We start from the raw sequence: 24,867 nt of genomic DNA on the forward strand, positions 1-24,867 counted from the left end.
ATTCTGAATAAATTAAAATTGGTCGTTTCGTCTCAATTATTTTAATTATAATTAAAATTTTATACCGGGCGGGATAGAACTGGGATAACGTTTTTAACAAATAACTCTAAATTGCGGAGATATATCTTTAAGGGGCGTATCGAGAAATTAATACCACTAGGGACAATTCTTCCGAGGAGAGGTATATTTTGGCTTGCCAACTTGTTTTTAATAATATTGAGATTTTATTATGGCAGGTGATAATAGATATCCGCTTTTGCCCTGCCTAATCACCCCCATTGTAAACCCATCGGCAGGTTCGCCTGAATAGCGATTCTCTTTGTGCCGACAGTTTGCACGATCTGTTATAGAGCGGTGTAATGGGGTATTAAAACAGCGATTCCGCTGCTTATTGAAAGACAGGGTGTTGCATTACAGCCCAGAGAAGGCTTGTAAAATTATATATGCGTGCATTGTTTTGCATAATAAATGCATCTAAAAAATTATAATTACGGTACGCATGATTGGCAATCATGCGTGCCGTAGTTATATTTTTTTATTCGTTCTTCTAAAAGTTTGAAATAAATGTTATCTTCCAATATTCTAAATGCCTAAATCTATCAATCGATACCAAACTTCGCATTTCTAGTTGAATATGTTAAGAATAGGGGTTATTCGATTTTTTAAATAGGTTTCAAATAATTATTTAAGTAGTAATGCTATGGTTTTCTTTTCACAGGCACCACTGAATATTCTATTCAAACGAGTGCTTGAGTTACTCAAATTTTACCAACCTGACTGCTTTATTCAAGCCTATAATCTATTAGATGAAGAGCCTTATTACCTCGTTGCAAAAGGAGTTGACGTGCTCTTAGTCCCCAACCTTCTCTACGAGGTTGTTGGGAGTTTAATACTTCGAAATATTCCACGGCAAAAATTACACCTTTTTATCTCTAAAGGAGATTATCTCTCATTTACCGTTTCTTACATGGTTCATCGAAATAAATCTTTAGAACTATTTGAAAATATTAACTTGAGGTAAGTCCTGGCTCAGTTTATTAAACACTAAATCACTAAAAATTAAATAAATATACGTAGAAATATTTTGGTGATAAAAGTTTTTTTCCCGTAAGCGTAAAATGGAGTCTTTGCATAAAGCTAATGTTCATTTTTGAAGGAAGAAATGTTTTCACAACTGACGCTTTTTATGACAATAAATATACCAAAAATCCCTTAACGTTTATGGAGAAACCGAAACTATAACATGGACATTATAAACACCAGAATTATTATCATCTTTGGATAAGAGATAATTTACTACTGTAAAATTTAACTGCTGAAATAATTATATATATATATCAATTTAATTTAGTTTTAGAATCAGAAATTTAAATGCCTAAGGGAAGCAGGTTCTATCGAATATATTTCAAACATTTAATTTTACTTTTCTTAATTAAATCAATAAAAATAATTCGAATGCAAATGTAGTTTTGCTAATAACGTTATATTTTATTTTAATTTTTGAACAGAGTTCTCAGAATTTTTGAAGCGAGACCATTTGAATACAACTTTATTGCAACAAGATACATTGCTTACACCAAACATAAATGGGAATATCCACTACAACATGACAAGTCGCTTAAAATTTCAGACACGTACTTTACATTCATGTTGATCGTTACATTTCTCAGCGCAAGTGCAATGGTTTTGGGATTTGAAATACTTTTAAATTTCGCTATTAAAAAAGAAGAAAACTCTAAACTTCTTAAAAAGCAAATTCGTCGGTGTAATAAGCTTGCAGGTATTAAACAAATACCCATCGAGTCCTTAGTCTTTAAATGAAATCATTTATTTGATTTTCATTCCAGTTTAAATGACGCTGCAAATCTTTAAAAAAAATTATTGTTTTTGCCACGAACCGCAAAGATTCTAGAAAATTATTTAATCTATGGGTTTTAATTTTCAACCCCTAAGGTCACCTATTTCTACTTTTCGAAAACTTGGCGTCTGGCATTGCGTTTCAAGCCTAATAGATAATATTTGGGATACGGTTTCACTTACGTCGTTAGATAATGTATAAAAAATTAAAATTTAATACAAATGGAAAGTGGCAATCACGTGAAACTAAATCGTGATTTATAAATAAGCAATTTGCTTAGCTATAGCAATTGGGTAATGTTATGCTGTATTGCTGTTGTTATGAAGAAAATTAGTGTTTTGTAATATATCTGTAAAATAACCAATGGAAATTGTCTTACTTTAGAGATTCTACTACTTTATTCACTAATAAAAACCATTTATTTGGGGAAATTGTGGTCACGCTTTTAAAAAGGATATTAAAAACCAACCTTTTTTTGTTAGAAATAACCGAAATGTTTGAAGAGGTCAAATAAAAGAATGAATCGTAAATAATTAGAACCATAGTTTAATATGATAAATGAAAATGATCCATAGAGGGTTATTTATAAATAATTATAATTATTAAAATTCAGAGAGTCATAGTCGCAACCTTAAAAACTTGTCGCACGTAATGGTTCGTTTTTCCCCTGTACAGTTGGTTTTAAAAAAATAGTGTTTTAAGACAACGTTTGTAACAGCAATGGCAGAATGTTATATTTGAATATTTAAAGAATATTTTTAGCTTTAGTTTAGTTAAAGTTTTACCGCTGCTGATTTTCAATGCACGTATGGCACGATTTTACATGTAGGGTATATTTAAACCATTGTTTTTATTTTTTTGGTATTTTAAATTTCAATAAACTTCGACTGAAAACGCATATTGAGAGTCAGCTTTGTAATCTAGTATACATAACGTTCCTTGACTTTCAATGCCATCCATCATGTACCATATTTTTGCGATTTTCATGAATTAAGGTCGGTTGTCCATTTCTACATCAGAATTATGTTCACCATTAAAAAGCTCTGTGCTAAATTACTTGGTCTTATTTAATATCAACCGTTATAAGCATATACAAACAATCACTGCAATTTATATATACTATAGGAAAATTACCTTACACCCCAACTAGCGTACAAATTTGCCTATGATTAATTAAATGTTTTTCTAGTGTTTGGGTGAGTAGATATGAATTAAGAAAAGTATTGCAAGATCAAAAGGTACAGCAGTTACAATAACAAAATAACATATATTTTTACACATCACTTTTAATTATCTACTAGAACCATATCGAGTCAACTTTTTAATAATCAGAGCTTTCTCTGATTCCGATTAGCAAAGGTTTATTTGGCTTAACTCTTATAAAAATGATCGACTGAAAATTAGCTAAACATAGGCGGTTTTTTGGATAATATGCACGAAAGTTTTTTAATTAATATTAAAGTTCGACCTTGCGCGGCAGAAGTTTTTTAATTAATATTAAAGTCAAGATTCTAGTTCTTCTTAAATATTAAACTTAACTTTAATGTTAATTAAAAAACTTCTGCCGTGCAAGGTCGACCATTTTTTATGAAAAGGGACGTGATATGTGGGCACAATTATATTCCATAACGTTGTAATAAATATTCGTATATTGTGCTATACTTAATCGAAAACATTGCTTACTTTAATTATACTTGTGAAATGCGATGTAATTGAACATATGTTATACTAAGCGTGGGTAAAAAGCATTTACCACCAAATCCTCCTATTGTAAGCCGGTTCTAAAACCACGTTTGCACGCTCATTTTCTCTAGTAGGGGGTAAAACACCTCAAAACCTGGACCAGCTACAGCTAAGTGTTAAAATAAACCTCAACACCAATAGCGGACAATTTCAAACTTTGCACATATCTGTTTGAAACATAATTGTAACATTCTCATTCTTAACAAGAGGCAACGAAATTAGGGATTAGATCTTTTGTTTTTCCTCTTTGGGCATATGAAAGAAGGGCTTCAAACGAAAAAAAAAAACAAGTAAAAATGTTTAACAAACAAAATAGTTATTAACTTAAGCTATGTGTATTTTCAATATAATACATGGTCCAATATTCCATATTAATCTATCTCGAAATGAATAGTTATTTATCATTGCTTCTTTATAAAAAAAACATAATTAAATGGGTTAAAAACTACAATAATTATTTTTCACAATGGTAAAGCATAGCACAAATGAACCACAGATGATCTTTTTATTCAATCCTAACGAAAAAAAACTTAAATTTACAAGTCTCCAGTTCAATTATTCCTCCGTTTCCGAACGATGACGTATGGGATTGGCATCTCTTTCATGGTTGAAATCTTGAGCAGCTCCGAAAGCGGTGTTCTTTTTGGAAAGGGAATACGTAATAACTGAATCACTCTTGTAGCGTTCCAAATAGCTTCGCCGTAAGACAATTGAACAATTAATGCACGGTGATCGTGAGAATAAAGAGGTATCAAATTCGACTCCAGGAAAATGGAATAATTATTTTACATTACTAAATAATCTGAACCCTGACCAAAATTTGAGAAAACTTGCAAAAATCTAGTAGGTCTGTTTTGTTTGAATTAAAATAAAAATTTTCGATTCATTTTTGTTTGGCTTTAATGATTTTTCTTACAGCGGTTGAAAAAGTTAATTCTTCGTATGAGTAATTTGTTATTTTTCATGAACTCATATCGGTATGAAAAATCAATCTTTTTGGAAGAATTCCATTCTATTTGACCTTTTTGTAGTATGCTCTACAACTTTGTCTCCTTGTAAATAATACCAGGTGAAAAATCCATAGTTTCATAAAAGTAAAAAAACACAATTCTGATATTTTTGTTACGCTGACAGAATACGGATAAATGAAATAATGATGCCTAGATTTTACGCAGCTCGTTTAATTTTTCCACACATTTTCACGCTGTTGATTGAGTTTCAATGGATACGGACACTTTTAAGAGCTTTAAAGTTTTAATCTGGTATTCTTTCTATATCCAGATAACCAATGCTTTTGGTTAAAACCATTACTTGCTGAAAAGGTTAAGTTGCTATATCGTAGGTTACTAAACCAAAAAACGTCGGATCGTGTCTATCGAAATAGAATACCTTACATGATTAAGTTATTATAGTTCTGCCTTGTGTACATTTTACTATGTAATAATCAGCTAGGATATTACCCAAGGCACCACCTTAGGCAAAAATCAGCTAGCAACTTTTAATGCCTTTAACAGGTGGCCGGGTGACAATGCGTCTGAAGGTCGTGGCAAGTCTTTCATCCCTCGCAATCCAACAGCTCCCTACACTCACTATTACCGTTAGTCGACCGCCAAGTTCTCACTCCGTCAAGGGCGACAATGCCACTAGATATGGCTCTGATCATTCTCTTGGACACCGTAAATGAGGACATCGTACCTAGTAACCACCTATTTAGTGGCATAGTACCAAGTGAATTATTCTAGTGATATCGTACCTAGGGACATCCCGTAAGTGACATCCCCTTAATGAAATATCTTCAGGGAGATCACCTTAGTGATATCTTACATAGTAACATCAGTCTTAATTCACTAAGTGAAATATAGTCTTTTGACTTATTGAATACCATTTTGTAACACAGAATCTAGTGATAACCCCTTTTTGAGACCCTACCTATTGACAACTCTCGTTTTTAAATCATAAATAGATACATATTTCTTAATTTTGTCGTACGTTGCGACAATATTCTTAGGGATCACATATCTTGGGAATTATTCTATAATGACATAGTAATTTGTGACTCCCACCGGTGTTATATATTAGCTTTTAACACCCCTGTTAGTTACATCGTACCAAGTTGCATCTTCCTTAGTTACATCGTACCTAGGGTCGTTTACGTACATTGTAAGTGATATCGGGCCTAGTAACATCCTCTTTGTGACAAAGCTAGTGAGATTCACCTAAGTTACATCCTACCTAAGGTCATCTTACTTTTGGACATTATGCCTTAAGACATCTCATTTATTGACATCCTCCTACAGCCATGTGCAATCTTAATAATTGAGATGCTTCTTATAATATTAGTGATTCCAACTTAGGTATATTGAACATTTTTTAAATCGTGATAAGTGACCTCTCCCTAATTTGGGACCTATTATTTCGAACCTCTTGATAACAAACAGATATGGAAAATTTATTATGGGAAAATATTTTGTATCTACTACAATTCTTTTATCCATTCAACGAAAATACAATCTTTCATTATTGAAGTAACAAGAGAAAAATTACTAAGAGGTAAATACAAAGATACAAGTACCACGGATTGAATTAAAAAGTGCTTTGCTACGTCTGTTCTGATTACCTTATTTATCTTTCTCAAACTAAACACTTATTGAGTATGAGTTTGACAAAATATTTTAAATAGAAATACAGATATTTTGTAATCCATTTGGAAATAAGATTGAATTGTTTCGTTTGGTAAAACATTAACGACATTGTGCGCTCTAGGTTTTTAGCGATATCGAGTCTTTGGTTAATCCTTTATTTTGTTTATAGACCAAAGGGTGGGCAAAAAACTAAAAAAACAAATATTTGTTAATTTTGTGTTTCGCTCATTTTTCTAAATAGAGAGTAATAAGTAAGTAATTATTTATTTATTAGTTATGTATTAATAATAAATGTAACAAGTCTACCTGGACAAATAGACAACGACCAAAGTAAGACATCGAAAAATCCACTGCTTACATCATTACAATTATATAATGCAGCGCGATCCTGTTGGGTATTACATCGTGTGATGAGTTTTAAAGACGCGGAATCATTAAAGTTAAACAATTCAAACAAATCAAAATATTAACCAATTGAACGCAGTGCCGTACGAGGCCCTATCGCACACAACAATATGTACGAAGTAGGAATCGGAAATAAAGATAAAAACTGGCCCTTTAAATACGACAACGACACTGTTTGAGGTAGATACTTATAGGGGATATCATTGGGATGAAAGCCATGTTTATAAAATAATTGAATTAATTTAGCTGCTCTTGAGGCTGTTTCGTAAGGGCACTAACGCACGGTGCGAAAAACGTGCCTTAAATTTAGTTCATATTCCAGGTTCGTGACCAGTTAAGTTTGTCGCTAAATCGCAGCTAATTAGTTTTAACTAATCGAACTTGGTTTGGCAGGTGAAGGGAATTCTTTAAAACCATTTCGAAAAAGGGAGGTAACGATGGGTTATATAAATACTTTCATAGATGTTGGGATTACTAACGAAATTTCAAAGAAACTAAAACTTCCGCTTCGAAATATATATTAAGTAGAATTCTGAATTATTTAGATTATGTTACATTTTGTATATGGTTAATTAAAAAAAATAAAGATTCTTAATGGTTTTCAAAGGATGCTACTATATTTTTGATAGTTTATCCGACAAGTCTTATTACAGGGGACATTACCATGTTATATTATATAAGAGAAAGAAGTTACAAAATATTTTGTGACATTGAAATTTAAATAAACCAGCATTGCAAATAATAGATAACTTTTAAATTAATCTCTATAAAACAACAAAAGATAATTTTGTGATTAAACCATATGCGTATCATAAGGTACTTTCATTTCAAATTTTTGTTAATAGTTTTCTATCTCGACTGATTACCTCTCCGAGGGGACAAAGTCCCCTAGGAGGGGTTATACAATCACCGTGTCTGTCTGTCTGTCTGTCCTGCGAACGCGTTCGCATTATCCGTGCAAAGGTTAATCATTGCGTACGCAGTTTCTCGAAATTACTGCGTTCGCAGTTTCTCGAAGGGTTGGCAAAACCGCCATGTGACGGTGAGCATTAACGGATTTATTTGCGGTTGGGTTGGGTTTGGATTTTCTTTATTTCGTCAACGCTCACCGTCGCGACAGTTTTAATTCAGTTTGATTGGATATTTCGTTGTTGTAATGTGTAGATTGTGAATGTTGAGTTCATGTTATGACGGTTGTGGGTGTTGAGTGTGTTATGATGGTTGTGGATGTTGAGTCTGTTGTGTTTGTACGGGCGTTACCTCTCCAACTTCTTCTTAATGACTTTGGGACGGACCGAGTGCTGAGTGTTACGCAACCTCTCAACATCCAATGGCAGGGTTTCCACCAATTGTTTACGGTATTCGTCTTAGTATCAATTTGCGATCGCACCAGGCGGGATTTAAACCCGAGACCCCCTGCTTGACAGGCAGACCTTTTACCACAGAACCACCGACACTTGTTACGCTTCATTAAAAATTAAACCTTCAGCTGTATCGGAAGCGTATTTAATAGAGTACGAAATTTTTGTTTAATTTAAATGGAATTGAAATTGAAATTATTGCATCGAAGAAATTATAATTTAGCGTTTTCTCTATCGATTAAAAACAAATGCGCCACCCAGGTTTCGAACCCAGGCCATTCAGCTTGGCAGTCGAGCGCTCTATCACAGAACCACCGATAGCTGCTTAGCTTCACTGAAAATAAGACACTCATCGTAAGCATAATAGGTAATAAAGTCTTGAATTTTTTTATTAATGAATTTATGAGGGCCTAATCTGGTTTTTTTACGAATGAAATTATGTTGATTTAATCTTGTTTGTTGTGTTTTTAACTGATCGAGATTACGTTCTTTTTTGTCTAATATTTGTATCTACTTTTTTAAAGTTTATTTCCTTTTTCCCGCAAAACCGTCCAGTCTTAGAGGAACCTTTAAGAGCGTAAGTCATGCCCAAAAGCTTATCCGGTTTCATTATAATATCGTGAAAAATCGTATTTGTGAATGGTAAGGTGTTGCGCTTCTTGATATTATATATTCTATGGCTTGATTTCTAAGTATTTAAACTAATTTATTGCTTGACTGCGTTATAATATTTTTCTATGAGTTTTGTTTCTGAAGTCTGATTGATTGGGTTGTTATTGTGTATTTTTCTATTCGTTATTTTTATTTTTAGATACTCTAATATTTTAAACTGAATATAGTATAACGTTACTTCTGCGTATTTCGAATGTGCGTGACGTGGAGGGTATTTTATATATATCTTTCGTTTTATTTGTATTTTATTTCGTTTTTTCAGTCGTATATTTTTACCGAGTTGTATACATCGTGCGCTTACACTTATGTTGGTCTTGTTTGAAACTGGGTCGTCATTACTTCATAATTTATTTTAAACGTTTTCTCGACTGATTAAGATGTTTAATTTGAAATAAAATGAGCGATAAAGATGCGGCAAGTATTTCATAAGCGAGAAAAATACAAATACCCTCTGTAGATATTTCTTTCATTAAAATTGGCTTCGTATTATATTTAACTGATAAACTTGTACCGTAAATAGGGTTAAATTCAATTGTGCATTGTTTTAGTACGTCTAACTCGCTGTTGTAACTACTTAATTTATAATATTCTGAATAAATTATACTCTGTTGTTTCTTCTCAATTATTTAAATTATAATTAAAATTTTACACCGGGCGGGATTGAACCGGGATTACGTTTTTAGTAAATAACTCGGAATTGCGGAGATATATCTTTAAGAGTCATCTCGCAAAATTAATACCGCTAGGGACAATTCTTCCGAGGAGAGGTATATTTTGACTTGCCAACTCTTTTGTTTTTCTGTTCACTGGTTACACACAAGGTACATGATAAAATCTGTTTGTGGGCCAATTTAAGGCACGTCACAATTGGTAAGGACACGTTACACATAATTTTTGTACTCGTCATTAATGTCGTGAGAAAAAACATCGAAATTTATCACAGTGTGGGGACACTTCATTATTTTTCTGCTAAATTTAATTATACTTTCACTGGGGCTGGCAATGAAAAACTACCATATTTATAAACTTTACAGAATCGTACAACATTTCTGATTTTCAGTACACATTCTTTAGACAACCACGAACATGGATCCAGAGACATAAGTTACGCTATACAATGATGACGATATTATTTAAATAACGTTATTTTCTTATTTCACAACATCGCGTAAATCTTCGTACACACAACTCTTAGGTACAGAAAGCTATGCTCGAAATGAAAGATAGATTGCTTCAAAATTTAAAGCTTTCTAGTAACTTTTTTAAGAAGAATTGGATCATTCCACGACTTTAAAACTCTTTTACAAATATTTTATTTAACACGTCACTTTTGCGCGTGACAATAAATACGCGTTACTTAAGTGTTATTTGTTTATTATGTCTTAAGCTTGTGGTGTCCGTTTTAGTGTTATTGAATTGATTGGGTGGTTGGTATCGGCACATTTCCAGATCATGTCGAACATTGTTTATTAAGACTGACTGCACATGAATAATAGCCGACGTGTATTTTAATTAGTTGTTAAGTGTTGCGTACTTTTTTCGACGACGAATTGCCTTTCTATATACTTGTGGATATGTTTCTTTTCGATTGGTGATGTTGAACAATATTTCTATTCCCAACACTATGGCACTTGCGCTGAGGAATGTGACGATGAACAGAAACGTAAAGAAAACGTCTGATAATGTTATAATTATGTCATATTGCAAAGGCAATTCCCATTTATGTTTGACGTAAACATTATATCGCAGATCACCAAAAATGTATTCGAAAGTTCTCGTTTCAAAAATTCTTAGAACTCTGTTCAGAAAATTCAATGAATATTCTTTTATTAGGAAAAATAAACATTAAAATAAAATTAGATAAAAGGTAGTCTTGTTAACCTAAAATTTGCAAATGGTTAAACTATTGTTAGTTAATAATAATAAAATAATAATCAGCTAGGCTAATACCCAAGGCACCACCCTAGGCCTAAGTCATCGAGCGACTTTTAAAACCTTTAATTCAGGTGGCTGGGTTACAATGCGTAGGAGGGTGGTGGCAAGCCACGCGAGCCAACAGCCCCCTACACTAACTATTACCGTTAGGGTATTTAGTTTTATTTCTAAAGGCCCTAAAAATGAAATATTTGAATCGCAAAGAATAATGCGCATGATTCTCAAACATAATTACGGAAATGAACGCGCAGAAAACGATCTTATGACCACTCGGTTAGTGCTCATGCAGGTAAAACTATCAAATAACAGTTTCATAACATCCACGAAGTAGAGTACATAAATTTCCATTAACTGTCACAATAAATCAGGAATTTAAAACAACTTCTCATTATTTTAATGAATTTTTTTAAATATCTTTCATTCAAAAACCGATTGAATTTTTTTAAAAAAAAACTCCTTTTTATTTCTAAGATGAAATATTTGTTTTATCCTTAATGTTTTTCTTCTCTGATTTAGGTGTTTTGAATGATAGTCTCTAAAAATTACAATGACAAAAGGGTCCTGTACACCCAAAAGTATATCATGCTTTTGATAGTTACTCCATTCTTTATCAAAATAATGACATATTATTAAACGATCCGTCTCTAGAAAAAAATGTACAAAAAGAATCAACTGATCATTCCTGAACACAAACCCATACCTAGAGTTAATATTTTCCAAATATTTTAAAGATTTATTTTGATGCACCATGTAAGAGTATGGATTTGAGATATGTCCTTTAGATATAAATAGTTGTAACTTTTGGCGTTCAATATCTTGAAGTATTAAACTCCCAGCTATTTCGTAGAGAAGGTTTGGGGCTAGCAGAATTTCATATCCGTTAGAAATGTTATAATAATGATCTTCATCTAGTAAATCCGTGGCTAAAATAAAACAGTCAGGCTCGTACAGCTCGAGTACCTCCAACACACGCTTCAAAAGTGATTGCAATGGCGCCTGTAAAAAAAAATTAACTATGGCAAATCCGGCTTTCTAACTATGTGGATACAATTTCATTGTAATTCTAAAGAAATAAAGATAAATTGAAAATTTACTTTTTATCTTTATTTAGCAAAACAATAAATGATAAAGCATGTTTAATTTAGGTCAATTAGAGAATTTAAAACAAGGCAATTTTGTAAAACAGTTTAAAATAAAATTGCAGCAAAATTTGAAGCTCACTAATTTGTAAATCCTTTCATAAGGTGTTATTTTAAAGAAGCAAACCCCTTTTAAAGTGCTTTATATAAAATTATTTTAGTAAAGCAGAATAAAAATTATCTGAAATTCAAGCCTAGATCACCTTGAGTGATTGACCTCTTGACTCTCCAAATATAGTGTTTTGATAAGATTTTATTTAAAAGAAGTTTCAACAATCATGCGTATTTGAAACCAACGATAATTTACTTTCAAAATTAAGAGTAAATCGATATTTTGATAAGGTATTGTTATTTTAAAGCATTACGCAAACTGATAATTTGTATCGTCTTCACTTTGGTTTCACTGTTCTTTTATGTTTACTTGTATTTTCCTTGGCTCCTAATGTATCGATTCAACTCGTATTTTTTTTCCACAGTTGTGGTTTCAAAATATTTTAAATTTGTTACTTACTATAACTCAAATTCATTACCTTTTCTTTAATATATTTATGACTTAATCCATCACGAAGCAGTTTAGGGACATACCCTGGGTACTTAAGTATATCAGGAATATAATTAATTTCACTGTATTCCAACACTGAAGCGCCGGCTTTGAAGTAACACGAGAATTGAAAATACCAATAATTGAGAGCCCAAATCCAGCAACACAGGATCACTCTCGCTGAAGTAGTTTCGCCTACGAATACTTTTGGGATTGCTGTATATTTGAAAAATAAATTTAAGTTAGTGAATTTAATCAAATTTCGCTGTCTGATGGTAAAACCTAATACACTTAAAATTTTTACAAATGAAGATATTCTTTTGGATTGCATTTATGATTATTAATTGCTAAATATAATGCGAGTCATGATTGTAAGAAAAATTGGACAAAAGAAAAATACGAAATTATTTTTTACCTAGGTAATTTTGTACAAAGAAAAAATTTCCAAAAAAAAGGTTATAATGTTCAATTGCTTAAATCTAGAATCTCAAATTTACAAGAAATTCGTATCTCTTGCAGCCAACTTGATGGTGTGTCATTGTAACCGATCTACCTTGTCGAACAAGGAATGAAATTTTGAGTTTAAGTATTTTGGGAACTCAATAATTAAAATTATTAAAATATAAAAGCTTATAAATAAGAAATACTCCAAATATCACGAAAATGTATTTAAATTTTGTTATATTTTACTGTGGTTATAAGCTTATACGTGTAATCAATTTTTCTTTAACCAATTATCTAAATTTCAACTATATATTTTTTCTATTTAAAAGCATATTAAATACCCACGCTTCCTACGCAATTTAACCCGGCCACCTGAATTAAAAGGATAAAAAAATTGCTAGATGACTTGGGCCTAGGGTGGGGCCTTGGGTATTAGCCTAGCTGATTATTACAATAGTAATGGTTTCTATAAAAAAATATTGACTCTCGAGGCCTTCCGCGAGCGAGTAACCGGGCGGGAAAGTGTTTTCAACGGATTCTGCGTTCCCCCGTTGCAGAACAATCGCGATGCGTTGAGTCAAAAATGCTTTTCGGAAATAATTATCCAAAAAACAAATGAAATGCACCAGGGCCAGGCTATCCTGCCCGGGAAATCTCAGAGAGTCCACGACCCCCGTGATTATCTGTTTTTCAGACCCGAATATTTGCTTTTATTTCTTCCACTCAGCCTGGGTAGCGGCCCCTTAGTGGAATTGGCCAAATACGACGGAGGCAGAGGGTCAGTGCAGGTAAAGTCCCATACCACTTTTGTTATATTTTTCGACATGTTAAAAGGAAAAAGTATCTAATAGTAAAACTAAAAGTATTTTGCATTAGCCGAGTTTAAATAAATAAGCATACTTAAAAATGCGACTTAACAATGAATTAAATTTACAATTTAATTCAGTGTTTGTGAACAATAATTAAGCCTTATCTCAAGTATTTTTTAAACAGCTGAACTAAATTGTTTTTACAAATAGCTACTTTTGGACAATAGACACTTAAGATAAAAACGAACACAGAGTGATAACGATATTTTTTTAAATATTGAATTACTCACGTTGTCTGATAAGTGGCAGCAGATTAACAAAACCTCCTTTTATATAAAGTGAAAACGCAGAAACAACTGAATTTGAAACTGATTTTGTACTTAAGTCTTCATTCATTTTAAATTTATTTATTCGTTTAGTTCTTTTCTTCGCAAAAATTATACTCAACCAGAATACTAAAATTGCAAGTAGGAAAAGGGAAGGAAATACCTAAAATATGATCAGAAGTGTTAGGTCAAATCTAATTAAAAACTTACTAAGTAGTTTTTTATATAGCAGTTTTTCCAATTTAATAAACGTTTTATTTATAGGTAGATGTAAACAATATCATATATTTGTACACACGTCAGTTTCCCTTTTTACACTATTTTTAAACCATGATATTCTGTGTATTTGGGACGTTTCTTGTTACTGCTGCTCGGCAGTTGAGAACGTCAGTATAATTAGGAAGAAGCATGTCTGATTAATCTCAAATATATTCGGCGATATAAATTCGTCAGTCACCTGACTTGATTGGCTTATGCACTAACATAGCACCGTTTCGAGTTATTTGTGAAAATCACTTGGGTTACACTCGGATTCACCCTGAAATTTACTTGGCTCTCTCTATGCCTCACCAAATTTCGATAGAAAAGCCAATAATTTACCATAATGTAAAATTCTACAACATTGCATAAAATATATATTTTTGCTTTCATTTATTTTTGTTTTTAATTCAACCTTTGATAAGTCATGTTAACTAATTAGATTTACTACAGCTTTGAATACTTTAAAGAAACTGGAGTTGCAATTGTCATTTCAAACTTCAAGAAGCTCGCTTTACGTCGGCGATTAGTGGTTGACGAACAAAGCACCTTCCGCTGAGCCGTAGCTAGGCCTTGGCAGTGACCACCAAGGGCGCTGGATTAGTGCTCGGCGATTAGAATAATGAAAAATTATTGGAAGTCTATCAAATTATTTGTTTCAGTTATTTTATTCGGATAAACAATTAAGTACAGTTAACCAATAACTATTATTATCCGTATAGATAAATCTGTCAAAGAATATTTTTTTAGATACCACAAATGTTCTTTCGTAACAAAGATATTTGAAAAATGAAAATTTGCGATTATTTCATTTAATGAAAAAAAACATTCTTTATCCGTCTTATCAATTAACCACTTTCTCGCAAAAAAAATTTTTTAAAGAATATATTTTTATATTTTTTGGTACGATTAATTTAAAGAGCTGCTAACCTCTGAAGATTGTTCGTTTTTTTAAATAGAATTTTTCCTGAAATATTATCATTCGAAAATAAAACACATTAGAAAAATAATTCAATTGCTTTGCTAATCTTAAAAATTTAGTACTTTTTAAAATAAAATGAACAATTTCAGTTCGGTTAATTTTTTCTCTAAAATATATCATTATTAACGACCGAAAATTAGAATTTTTTCCCCAGGGAAGGGAATGTTTTGATTACTGTTGATAGCGTGAGTTGGGACGAACCAGACGACCAGATCGTGTCATGAGGGGTGTGAGACTGCAAAAGTGACTGTTGGAGGAGGAGAGGCTATCCGGAGATCTTGTGCATGACGTGGAGAGTGAGGTAGTTGAGAGATGAATGTTGTTTGTGGTGGAGCAGGCGGAAACGGTGGAGGAGGGGGGCAGCGCCGTAGGCCAGGATGGGATGATTGGGGGCGATCGTGAACTTGAAAGTCTTGAAGCACAGTGGTAGCCCGAGGGTTTATGCTGTTGTGCGTGTGTCTAGAAGGAGAAGGTAGAGTGAGCGCAGGGGTAGAGAGGGATCAACGTGGAACCGAGGATGAACTCGTTGCAGATGGTAGCAAAATTGCGTCCACGAGAGCTGTGGTACACTTGCAGCTTGGAAGATAGCGATGGTATTGGGGGTGACGAAAGTTGGGTGTTTAGTGGAATGCCGTAAGGTAAGAGAGAAGAATGCGTCGAGGATGGTGAATGATTGGCAGGTGAAGTGATAGATCGATGAAAGATACGAGGTGAGTGATGAATAGTGCGATAAGGATAATTGTAGGCTATGGATAAAATAATTATAAGTGGTTACTTTTATCGAAACGCCGAGCTGTAATCTCCCATGTACCTGGAGTCAGCGATCACGAGATTCGCCTTCTCAGAATCGAAGTGGTTCGCCCCCGGACAGAACCCTCCCTGGTTCTGCCCTGACTTCAACAAGACCAATTTCGTTGCTATGGAGAAGTAGCTGCCAACTGTTAACCTGACGGCCACCTCTTCTATTACAGAGGCGTGTAGCGCACTCACTACTACCACCACCCAGGCGATCCCTGCCCATGTTCCGATGAAGAGGCTATCCTCTCGACATAATCTTCCGGGGGTCTGCTCATCTCTCCGCCGCCTGATGAGTATCACGAAGCGACGCTATAATCGTTCTCGGCTATAGCCTACGGCTGTTAACATGCAAGCCTTTACTCGACATCGTGTCATCGTCAAATACGCCCGCCGTGCCGCGCTTACCCATCATGTCGAAAATTGGCTTCTGACTTGACTACCCACCGGAAGCAGTTCTATCAGCTCGTCTCTATGAAGGTGAAAGTGACTCGTCCCTGACCTCTCCTGCTCAGGGCAGTCATACACCACTCCAGACGCATGAGCTCCTCAAGGACAAAATTTACTCCTACGCGGTCAGGGGTAGGACCCTGAACGGGCGATCAGCTTACCTCGAGAACAGGGAATTTCGAGTGGTACTCCCCGGTGCCATCTCCGACTGGCTCCTTGCTTCCTCCGGCGTACCGCAAGGATCGGTCCTGGGGCCTCTCCTCTTCATCATCTACATCAACGACATATCGGAGACAATGTCGTCTCCCAACTTTACATCTTCGCGGATGACATAGCGCTCTCCAGGCCTATCTTCTCGACACAGGACTGTGTTGCTCTTCAATCCGTCCTCGACACTATCGGCAAGTGGAGTGAGCAGTGGCTGCTACCGCTAAACTCTGCTAAGTGATCAGTTCTCTCTATTCGCAGAGTTGGTCAGCCAGTTAACTCAGCGAAATATATCCTTCAAAGCGCTGACCCGTGCACAGTCTCCTCTCAAAAATATCTCGGAGTGACCTTAACAGACACCCTGGAGTGGTACACCCACATCAACCGTGTCATAGCTCAAGCCGCTAGGGCCTTGGGTTCATCCGCCAACACTTTTCCCACTGCTCCTTTGTGTCGAAGTCGTTAGGAGTTAAAACCTACGTCCTTCTGATCCTGGAGTACTGTCCGGCCGTCTGGTCCCCATTAACTGCAAGTGGCGTCCACGCGGTTGATAGTATCCAGCGGCGTGCCCTTCGCTTCGCTACCAGCGTTGGATAAGCGTGGAGTACGTCGATGACAAGCGTGCTCAAGAAAAACAAATGGGACACCTTAGCTTTGCGCTGCCGTCTTAAGCGTCTTATTATCATAAATAGCGTGGTTCATCGCTCCTGTGGTGCCCTCTCCCCCCTCTCGGCGGTCTTGTCCGACTGGTTTGGCCCTCCAAGAGGGAATAGGGTGGCCTCTAAGATCCTTCCGGGCTTCAGACTTGTCCTCCGCAAACATTAATTTCTCCCCTCCTCCATACAGGAGAGGAATTCCCTTCCGGAGTACCTAAAGGACATTCACGGCCGTGCTCAGTTCCCGAAGGCCCTTGCTACGTACTAGGACCTGTACCATTAGCACTCCTGGGTTTTTAACCCTTCATCGGGTTTTAGTCGAACTAAAGAAGCTTCATGGCGTCAAGAAAGATAATAGTTCAAATCACCACTAGTATTGGTAAGTTGCGAAAATGAAAATTATTTATTATTCCCAATGAAAATAATGCACGTAATAAATTTCATATTGGATATTGGAATTTTTTAAGTAGTATATAAATGAGAGAACGCTCTATCGGGCATCATGCCCCATAGAAATAATATGGGGTATTATTTTGACGGAAACTCACCGAGCATGATGCCCCATAGAATAAACACGGGGTATTATTTTGACGGCATCTAAAAAAAAAGTACCGGCTCAACGTTCGAAGCGTTCGCCGACCGTAAATGTACTGCGAGCGGGTGCCGTACCCTGAGAACGCTCTATGGGGCATCGGGCGTTGTGCCCCATAGAAATAACATGGGGTATTATTTGGACGGCATCTCACCGGGCACCATGCCGCATACAATTAACATGGGGAATTATATTGCCGATATTTGATGTGTTCACCGGTCGTTATTGTACTGCGAGAGAGCTGTGAGCACCGTATCTCATAGAAAATACATGGGAACGAGGATTTGAATATTGACCGTCAATTGTTTAACACGTATTGCGCTGATATACCCTTAAATTTCAAAGCCTGCTTAATCTACTGTTTCGAACGTGGTGGCATAATCCTAATGGTTTAAGGCGTGGTACAAAGCGCAATAAAATTTACCACATAAAGGTAAGTTTTTCCTCCAATATATCATTCTGAATTAGGATCCCTGAGTCTCTTACACCTTGGAATTCAAATACTAAGAAGATGTAAGTATAAACTTTTCCGCATTAAAAATAGTGATTTCTAAAAATTCCGATACCCCTTTTAGCAACGTCGGTAAGGTTTTCCCTATTTCTACTACGAAGGTGGTATTGATAACCCCAGACTGTAATATTCACGTCGGTACTTTGGATGGTAGTGTTGGAATTGAGTTGACGGAAAGCCAGTTCGAGCAACTACGGACAGCGAGCGGTCAAATAACAACGTTCTTGGAAGACGATTCGATCCCAAACTCTACCTGGTTCTTTGAAGGATCAGAAATGAGACGAGTATTTTCCAAACGCGGAAGGTAGTGGACGCGAGAGAAATAATCCTTGGAACTGGGACCAACTTCGGAAAGTGCATCTTAACCAAACAGGGCTTTACTGTCAGGCAATACCCCTGGAAGACGATGATGGATAAATGCGACGAAGTGATGACGTTTAACAATGAAGTAAAACGCGTCTTCAATGATATTAAAGGAGCCGTACTGACCGCGATTACAGACTACGTGCATAAGCAGTGCCAAGGTTGCCACAATGATCATCCCTCACAAAGGCAGCACGATTGTCTGATTATTGATTGGAGCTCCCGTTTAGATATACATTTGTTTGACACAATGGATAAAATTAGTTATAGTCCAGTAACTTTAGGATTTCATTTCGGAAAAATTGCCCCCGGGCTGAATTTTTGCATACACCTTTATTTAGCGTCTATAAACGTTGTGTCAAAAATCCCCATCATTGGGGTGTATGGAACCTTTTTTTGGCGGGAAAATGGCCGACAAAAATGGTTTTTCACCAACATCTTCGTTATTATTACTTTTACAGCTATACTGTCAATTACAAAATTAATGCTGAGCACATTTTTGACAAGAATGGTCCTATTTGAATTTAGCGTCTGAGCAGTCGTTTCTGCGCAATCGTAGTGCCAATGTTTTTAGTACGGCTTCCATGTTTTTTTTTTGTGGAAAAAAATATGCCATACCTAAAAATTTCACAATCGAAAGAGGTTGTGGTCTTATAGAACCTCCGCAAAGTCCTAAAGTCTGCAGTGCCAACTTTCAGCGCCATCTTGGAAAATGGCCGCAATTTTATAATCGCTTATAATTCAAAAATTATTTACCCAAACTCAACATAAGAGGTGTCATTCTTCTTCAAATTGTCTTATCCTTCTTTATAAGCTCTTAAAAGGTCGATTTTATTAAAAGGTCAAAGGTCATGAGCTAAAAAAGGTAACATATCTTTAAATTATAACGAAAAACGGTATATTTCTTACAAATTGCTTATTAATAAAAACTTCTAATAATATTTCAAAGTAGCCCTGTTGCTCTGGAGAAGGTCAAAGTTTAATTGGATTAAATTTATTAAGTATTTATTTTAATATTAAATAATAACTGATACCCCACCCTTCGTTTTCTTATAAAAAAACGTCCTTGGTTTAACGCCAATTTCGAATTAAAAATGTTCTGAGGCGAATTCTAAGTCAAAATGTTGCGCTTTGTTCGAAAAAAATTGTTTCAAGACTGCCCGACTTCACATTTAACCTCCAGGGGGCATTCTAGGTCGTTACGACCACAGCACTTGCAGTTTCAAAGCGAACGGTACGAAAGATTTTTTGAAAACCAATTTTATAAAAATAAAGTAAATATCAAATATTAATTAATAAAAACATTAATAAATACATGTAGAAAGATTAAAAAAACGACCACTCTTGCATAGTAAAATTTAAAAATGTTTAATTAAAAGACACGACTTGTTTCGCTGCCGTTCGGTAGCCTCATCAGAAGCACATCGCACCTGATGATGCGACCGAACGGCAGTGAAACTAGTCGTGTCTTTTAATAAAACATTTTTAAATTTTACTATGCAAGAGGGTTCGTTTTTTTAATCTTTCTATATTTTAATACATAGGTTTATTTTTACCATATTAATAAATACATAAATTAAAAAGTAAATAAAACACAAATAAATAGATTTAAACTTATTATTCTTCGCTTTGAGCTTCTTGTTCTTGGTTTTTATTTTCTTATTGTTCTTCGTTTCCAAAGCGCAACATTTTGACTTAGAATTCGCCTCAGAACATTTTTCATCATTCGAAATTGGCGTTAAACCAAGGACGTTTTTTTATAAGAAAACAAAGGGAGGGGTATCAGTTATTATTTAATATTAAAATAAATACTTAATAAATTTAATCCAATTAAACTTTGCCCTTCTCCAGAGCAACAGGGCTACTTTGAAATATTATTAGAAGTTTTAATTAATGAGCAATTTGTAAGAAATATAACGTTTTTCGTTATAATTTAAAGATATTTTACCTTTTTTAGCTCATGACCTTTGACCTTTTAATAAAATCGACCTTTTAAGAGCTTATAAAGAAGGATTAGACAATTTGAAGAAGAATGACACCTCTTATGTTGAGTTTGGGTAAATAATTTTTGAATTATAAGCGATTATAAAATGGCGGCCATTTTCCAAGATGGCGGTGAAAGTTGGCACTGCAGACTTTAGGACTTTGCGGAGGTTCTATAAGACCACCACCTCTTTCGATTGTGAAATTTTTAGGTATGGCATATTTTTTTCCACAAAACAAACATGGAAGCCGTACTAAAAACATTGGCACTGCGATTGCGCAGAAACGACTGCTCAGACGCTAAATTCAAATAGGACCATTCTTGTCAAAAACGTGCTCAGCATTAATTTTGTAATTGACAGTATAGCTGTAAAAGTAACAATAACGAAGATATTGGTGAAAAACCATTTTTGCCGGGCATTTTCCCGCCAAAAAAAAGTTCCATACACCCCAATGATGGGGACTTTCGACAAAACGTTTATAGACACTAAATAAAGGTGTATGCAAAAATTCAGCCCGAGGGCATTTTTTCCGAAGTTTGGTCGATTTATTTCCTAAATTTACTGGATTATTATTCCGAAATCACTTTAAAACTTGACACGTTTTTAAGTGAGCATTTTCGCGATACTATATTGACTTTCTTAATGTGCAACGCTAAAAAATGTTGTATAACACTGAAGACTTTTGAATGTATCAATAAAAAACCTGAGTATTAGAAACTGGGCTCTTTATTTTGTAGCTCATTTAGAGACATGGAACCAGTAATGAAACATCCGTTCACCGGGCTTGTCGCTGGGCCCACGCAATGTGGAAAGTCCCACTTCATCGCCAAATTAATTAAACATAATGAGTCGTGCATCTCTCCTCCACCTCAAAGAATATTTTGGTGTTATACAGGGTACCAAGAATATTATTTAATTTGGTTTTGGAACATAATCCTACCGTAGAGTTTCACGAGGGTTTATTAGACCCAGTATATTTAAATCCGACGATTAGAAATGATGTAATTACACTCTTTATTGGGGTCGTGGCTTTCGGGGATGTACGGCTTATCGGCTTCGGCGTAGCGGTGACTAATCATCGAAACTCCTTCTCGAATGCCACGTTCAATAAAAAAGTGCATGTCAATATCAAGTGGTAGCTCGAACTTCACTTTGTTCATGTGTTGGCGGACATTTTTGTAACTCTCACCCGTTAAATGTTCGTCAATAAGGGTGTTAAAAATGCCTCTTTGGGGGGTTGTGCTGTCTCTTCAAACTTGTCTACGTCACTCATGTAGTCGTAGAAATACGTTATTTTTTTGACCAAATATGGGGTTTGATGAGTTGGATAGAAAGTCTAGAGCTCAAGATGGGGAATTTATCTTGACCTCCCGTTGCTAAATTTGAAATTAAAGTTTCGAGACTAGCGGGCTTAAAGCGAATAGAGTCGATAAAACGGAGGTGACCGAAAGTGAAGCTGATATACGTTTCGGCGTTAGATGGAATACAGGAAATGTTTTCCCTTTTTATGAACCCAATCCTTTGCGTGATAAGATGGGCATCGTATCTGAAATTGTTTATAAGGAAGTTATAGTTTCGTAAATATTGTAATGAAAAAATACAATACCGTGATAAATTACGCATGATGACAGGCGTTAACTTTCCTACTCTCAGCTTTAAATTACAAGAATTATACGCGACTCACCGGAAACATCCTAATAATTATAATTACGTGTTTACTTATTTATGTCTTAAATAATTAAATACGTAAGTCGTACCGGTATAATGCCAATGATCTCTGACTGCCGGATCATCTTGCGTAAGAATATTCAGACACACGTAACACTGTGTCGTGGTACGGCACAATTCTTCTTCGACTGGAGTGAGATTCATTGGAATATTTTCTTTCAATAATTCGGTGATGGTGCTCCGTTCCATCAACAAACGTTCAAGAAAAATTTGGATCGCGTCGGTTCCCCTATATGTCACAGGGGCATTTGGCTTTCCTTTTATAGTGATAAAAGTCGTAGCGAAAATATTCTTTTTAAGGAAACCAAATATAAATACCGTCGGGCCCTATTACGACGTAACTAAAACCGCAAGCTACGTGCTCCGAAAGTTTCGTTGTTGATGATAGTGGGGAATCCGGTAAACAAATCTGGATTCTGTCAATTATAGATTCAAAATCCGCGTAAATAACGTAGGGATCCTATAAATAAATGTTTTAAGCACGTGAATTCATGAAATTTCGAAATGATTTCTTACCTTTTGAAGCCAATCAATTTTTTCGTATTTCAAAACGGGAATTCTGTGTGGCATTTTGACAAGTTGGGGGGCGTGAACGTTGCAGGTTTTCACCTGTTCACTATGGTTTCGTGAGCCGTTTTGTCCTGAAAAGCGATGTAAGCAATGAGGACACACGTTAATTTTCCCGTTATGGTTTGAGAAATGACTTAATAGTCGGCTAATATCCGTAATTAGACAAAAATGTTGGTTTCCTTTTGACTTGATATAAAGCAGATCTATTGGCCGATCTTCGGGGGCTCTGTTTTCGTTTACATGTAAAACTCCTTTGATAGACAATTGTTTTTATTTTCAAATTTTTAAAGTTTAAAATGATTTAATTCGAAATGAAAGGTAATGTCACTGCAGTCTAATTCTTTTTCAAACATCACTTATTTATTCCGATTATCGCGATGGGAATTTGAAGGTTGTGGATTAAGTTTAGCGAGGACACACCACAAGAAACACTTTTGGTCTTTGGTTTTAATATTTTAGACTCCTTTACCAGTATTATCGAGCTCAAGGGGGAGATTTATATACGTACCCCCGACCAGCGGTATGTACGCTATATTATCGATTTGAAAAAACAAGATAAAGTCTATGGTCCAGCCACTGCCCATATCTTCACACACGAGTCTATTTGTCCTGGTACTAGCTCTGGTAAAATTGTTGCTTGAGTTTTCACCGGAAATACGGTAATGCCTCGACTTCCGCACCATCGTTCAATTCGCGTACGTATCGCACGTGAATAAAAATGTTCCACTTCTTATTTCAGAGATTTTTTAAATTATTAATTAATGCTGGTTTTAATGTTAAAATTAATATTTCGAAATCTGTTTGGGTGGTTTTCGGGGTATACCGCGAACTGACGATAGCGTCCTCAAGAACGGAGACTTCTTCGATGATTTGAAAAAAGTCGTCCGCCAATTGCTCGGATACGCCGACTTTTAGGAGATCTTGAAGCGGTTGGGGGTTGTCTTGATATCGGGGACCTGGACTGGCTGAAAGTGGGCTCCTCTGATGAACTCGCGAATGTTGAATTAATTTGTATCTTCGCGCAAAACTAATGTCACAGGTTGAACAAACGTATTTAACATTTTCGTGTTGTTCTCGTTCGTGGCGATTTAAAATGCACTTAGAAAACTATTTCGCGCATACGGTACACGGAAAAATTTGTATTGTATTATCGCAACTGGTTAAGAGCGGAGGTCTGACCCGATCTTTTATACCCTCCGCTTTCATGACTATATCTGATATGTGTTAGACTTTGAACTCCATATATGCGAGAGATTTTAATTTATAAAAACTATATATCCCACTGTAGATTATTATTCAGCACTAAAATATGATATACGTCTTTTATATGTACTAAGAAAAACATTGTTTTTTTGGAGTTATTTTTTTTAATTATAAATTTTCTCCGACTTAAATTTGCTTTATGACTTCTTCTAAAGCCAGAAAAGTGTCTTAATCATCGTTATGATAATATTTTAATTTTTTCGTTGTTAGTGAATTTTTTTGGGTTTTTTAATCGACTTTTCCACCGGTGTGCTCCTCTTTTTTACGTTTTGAGAGGTGTTCACGATGGAAGAAGTGGGGGGTAAGGATGTCGATGCTTGAGGTGGGTGATACTGATGGGAGCGATGGTGAGGAGGTTGCTGCCGGAGATGTGAAGGGCAATTGGATGGAGTTCATGACCGAAAAAAGCGTAGAGGCTTGGGCATCCTCCTCCACAGGGATGGTCAAATCCATCTTCTCCAGCTTATAAAAAAACACAATAAAATGAATACAGAGTCTTTTGTAAATAAAAAGGTTTTCGAAAAATAACCATACTCATGATACCTGAATTAATGCCATCATCCCTCCGAAGGCCAGTCTTATTTTAGCAATATTGGGGGTGGTAGCAAAGGTAGACTTTGATGGTGTTGCTT

The sequence above is a fragment of the Leiobunum rupestre genome, chromosome 3 (assembly GCF_980474605.1).
Source record: "Leiobunum rupestre chromosome 3, qqLeiRupe1.1.hap1, whole genome shotgun sequence".
Lineage (NCBI taxonomy): Eukaryota > Metazoa > Arthropoda > Arachnida > Opiliones > Sclerosomatidae > Leiobunum > Leiobunum rupestre.